This window comes from Heteronotia binoei, chromosome 11, assembly GCF_032191835.1.
Source record: "Heteronotia binoei isolate CCM8104 ecotype False Entrance Well chromosome 11, APGP_CSIRO_Hbin_v1, whole genome shotgun sequence".
Classification (NCBI taxonomy): Eukaryota; Metazoa; Chordata; class Lepidosauria; order Squamata; family Gekkonidae; genus Heteronotia; species Heteronotia binoei.
In genome coordinates this window covers 79,061,340-79,066,165 of record NC_083233.1, presented here as the reverse complement: position 1 = coordinate 79,066,165, position 4,826 = coordinate 79,061,340, and positions in this window count along the sequence as shown.

Below are 4,826 nucleotides of genomic sequence, written 5' to 3'. Positions count from 1 at the left end.
TTGTGTGGGCTGTAGGCACAGTTCTTTTAAGGCACTTTTAAAAATAAAACTGTACTTTTGTTGAGTATAAATTTATTTTTATTTTTTAAAAAAACCACCTTGGGATACAAAAGGAAAGAGGGATCGGGAGAGATGAAATGCATTTTTAAAGTTTGCAGATATCATAAATAATTAAATACAACAGAAGTCAACTATAATAATAAAATGTATTTCTCATGTATAAAGCGGACAATAAAACAGGGGTGGCCAAACTTGCTTAATTAAAGAGGCACATACAATAAATGTCAGCTGTCTGAGAGCTGCAAGACATGAACGTCAGATGTCTGAGAGCTGCAAGACGTGAACGTCAGATGTCTAAGAGCTGCAAAACATGAACGTCAGATGTCGGAGAGCTGCAAGACATGAACATCAGATGTCTGAGAGCTGCAAGACGTGAACGTCAGATGTCAGCGCTGCAAGCCAGGGAGGGAGGAAAGCAAATAAATAGGGGAGAGGGAAGGAAAGGTAAAAAGCATGCATTTCCCAAGACAGAATCATAGAGTTGGAAGGGACTTCCAGGGTCATCTAGTCCAACCCCCTGCACGATGCAGGAAACTCACAAATACCTCCCCCTAAATTCACAGGATCTTCATTGCTGTCAGAGGGCCATCTAGCCTTTGTTAGCAGGCTTGGCTTGGAGAAGGGATCTAAAGAGAGAACTGCCCTCTCCAAGCCAGCCAATGGGACAGCGGCTTGGAGAGCCACACAATATGTGCGAAAGAGCCACATGTACCTCCTGAGGTGCAGTTTGGCCACCCCTAGTATAATGATTTACTTAGACTTAACACTCTCTTTTTATTTTGCCTTTAATATTTGTAAAAGTGCCTTATCTTTATTGTCGTTCTTCCTTATATATTAGAAATGCTGCAGATAAAACTATGCGTGAAGATAGTAGAACCAAAATGCAATATTGAATGATGCAATAAATTAAAACTGTACAATATGACAATGTTACATTTTCGTGAAATACATCCTGTTTTAATTTTTAAAGAGAGAAATATCTTTTAATATCGTAGTTATTATGTTCTCTTGCAGGGGTGGCCAAACTGTGGCTCTTTCAGACATATTGTTTGGTTCTCACAGCCCCTTCTGTCCCGTCAGCCAACTTGGAGAAGGCATTCCTCGCTCTCAATCATTTCACCGAGCCAGGTGGCAGCTTAGAGAATGTATTTAAATTTGCTTTCTTTCCACCTCTCCCTCCACTCATCAATTTGCCTTCTTGCCTGTCTCATGACTCTCAAACATCTGACATTTATCCCATATGGTTTTTATGTTAAGCAAATCTGGCCACCCCTGGTCTGAAGCAACAGAACAAAATTTGAATTCAGCAGCACCTTGAAGACCAACGACAGTTTAATTCTGGGTTACAAGCCGTACATGAAAGCTCATACCCAGATAATGAAACGATGTGGGTCTTAAAGGTGCCCCTGAACTCAGCCTTTGCTTTTAAGTGGTTAGTCTCGGTAGCCCCTGCAAGGACAGAAAAGTGGGATATAAAATTTGTGAACAGATCATTAAATAAGTTATACCCTTATAGAGGCAGATCCCCCGGTTTGGAGGTCTTCCCCCCGCTTCAGGGTCATCAGAAAGTGCGGGGGGGGGAGAGGGGAATGTGTGCTGGGCACTCCATTATTCCCTATAGAGACCGACTCCCATAGGGTATAATGGAGAATTAATCCATGGGAATCTGGGGCGGGGGGGGGGCTGTTTTTTGAGGTAGATGCAACAAATTTGCAGCATAGCATCCAGTACCTCTCCTCAAAACACCCTCCAAGTTTCAAAAGGGTTGGACAAGGGAGTTCAATTCTACAAGCCCCCAAAGAAGCTGCCCCTATTCTTCATTATTTCCAATGGGGGGAAAGCATTTAAAAGGTATGGGGTCCCTTTCAGTGTGATGGCCGGAACTCCCTTTGGAGTTCAATTACGCTTGTCACACTCTTGCTCCTGGCTCCACCCCCAACGTCTCCTGGCTCCACCCCCAAAGTCCCCAGATATTTCTTGAATTGGACTTGGCAACCCTAACACACACACACCCAAATCTCCAGGAATTTTCCAACCTGGAGCTGGCAACCTTACCAAATCTGCCCCCTTCCTTTCTAGGAATGCCTGCTCTTCACAGTTACAAACAATGTTAAACTGGTTTGAAATACTGTTTGTGCATATCTGCTTTACAACTACCCACACTATATTTCCAATTTATCTTGTATTTGCTTTGATGCTTCTGGAGAAACCTTGCTGTCCCCTATATGGAAATATTGCTGTCTCTCTGTTGCTTGGTTTGTTTTTGTCTGTTGAAAAAATCATAATAATAACAACATTTATGTCTTCATTAAAATATTACTTTTAAAAAGTGATGGCCAGAATTCCCTTTGGAATTCAGTCATGCTTGTCACAACCTGTCTCCACCCCCAAAGTCTCCTGTCTCCACCCCCAAAGTCCACAGATATTTCTTGAATTGGACTTGGCAACCCTAACACACACACACCCAAATCTCCAGGAATTTCCCAACCTGGAAATGGCAACCTTACCAAATCTGCCCCCTTTCTTTCTGGGAATGCCTGCTCTTCAAAGTTAAAAACAATGTTAAACTGGTTTGAAATACTGACTGTTTGTGCATATCCGCTTTACAACTACCACACTATATTTCCAATTTATCTTGTTGCTTTGATGCTTCTGGAGAAACCTTGCTGTCCCCTACATGGAAATATTGCTGTCTCTCTGTTGCTTGGTTTGTTTTTGTCTGTTGAAAAAAATCGTAATAATAATAACATTTATGTCTTCATTAAAATATTAATTTTTAAAAAGTGATGGCCAGAATTCCCTTTGGAATTCAATCATGCTTGTCACAACCTGTCTCCACCCCCAAAGTCCCCAGATATTTCTTGAATTGGACTTGGCAACCCTAACACACACACACCCAAATCTCCAGGAATTTTCCAACCTGGAGCTGGCAACCTTACCAAATCTGCCCCCTTCCTTTCTGGGAATGCCTGCTCTTCACAGTTACAAACAATGTTAAACTGGTTTGAAATACTGTTTGTGCACATCTGCTTTACAACTACCCACACTATATTTCCAATTTATCTTGTATTTGCTTTGATGCTTCTGGAGAAACCTTGCTGTCCCCTATATGGAAATATTGCTGTCTCTCTGTTGCTTGGTTTGTTTTTGTCTGTTGAAAAAATCGTAATAATAATAACATTTATGTCTTCATTAAAATATTAATTTTTAAAAAGTGATGGCCAGAATTCCCTTTGGAATTCAATCATGCTTGTCACAACCTGTCTCCACCCCCAAAGTCTCCTGTCTCCACCCCCGAAGTCCACAGATATTTCTTGAATTGGACTTGGCAACCCTAACACATACACACACCCAAATCTCCAGGAATTTTCCAACCTGGAGCTGGCAACCTTACCAAATCTGCCCCCTTCCTTTCTAGGAATGCCTGCTCTTCACAGTTAAAAACAATGTTAAACTGGTTTGAAATACTGTTTGTGCATATCTGCTTTACAACTACCACACTATATTTCCAATTTATCTTGTATTTGCTTTGATGCTTATGGAGAAACCTTGCTGTCCCCTATATGGAAATATTGCTGTCTCTCTGTTGCTTGGTTTGTTTTTGTCTGTTGAAAAAATCGTAATAATAATAACATTTATGTCTTCATTAAAATATTAATTTTTAAAAAGTGATGGCCAGAATTCCCTTTGGAATTCAATCATGCTTGTCACAACCTGTCTCCACCCCCAAAGTCCCCAGATATTTCTTGAATTGGACTTGGCAACCCTAACACACACACACCCAAATCTCCAGGAATTTTCCAACCTGGAGCTGGCAACCTTACCAAATCTGCCCCCTTCCTTTCTGGGAATGCCTGCTCTTCACAGTTACAAACAATGTTAAACTGGTTTGAAATACTGTTTGTGCATATCTGCTTTACAACTACCACACTATATTTCCAATTTATCTTGTTGCTTTGATGCTTCTGGAGAAACCTTGCTGTCCCCTGTATGGAAATATTGCTGTCTCTCTGTTGCTTGGTTTGTTTTTGTCTGTTGAAAAAATCGGAATAATAATAACATTTATGTCTTCATTAAAATATTAATTTTAAAAAAGCGATGGCCAGAATTCCCTTTGGAATTCGATCATGCTTGTCACAACCTGTCTCCACCCCCAAAGTCTCCTGTCTCCACCCCCAAAGTCCCCAGATATTTATTGAATTGGACTTGGCAACCCTACTCCTGGCTCCACCCCCAAAGTCTCCTGGCTCCACCCCTAAAGTCCCCAGATATTTCTTGAATTGGACTTGGCAACCCTACTCCTGGCTCCACCCCCAAAGTCTCCTGGCTCCACCCCTAAAGTCCCCAGATATTTCTTGAATTGGACTTGGCAACCCTACTCCTGGCTCCACCCCCAAAGTCTCCTGGCTCCACCCCTAAAGTCCCCAGATAGTTCTTGAATTGGACTTGGCAACCCTACTCCTGGCTCCACCCCCAAAGTCTCCTGGCTCCACCCTCAAAGTCCCCAGATATTTCTTGAATTGGACTTGGCAACCCTAACACACACACACACCCAAATCTCCAGGAATTTCCCAACCTGGAGCTGGCAACCTGACCAAATAGGGTTGCCAAGTCCAAGTCAAGAAATATCTGGGACTTTGGGGGTGGAGCCAGGAGAATTTGGGGGTGGAGCCAGGAGGCATTGGGGCGGAGCCAGAAACAAGCATCATTGAATACCAAACCTGCCCCCTTCAGCCGCGCTCCCGAGGAAGGCCGCAGCCCGCCAT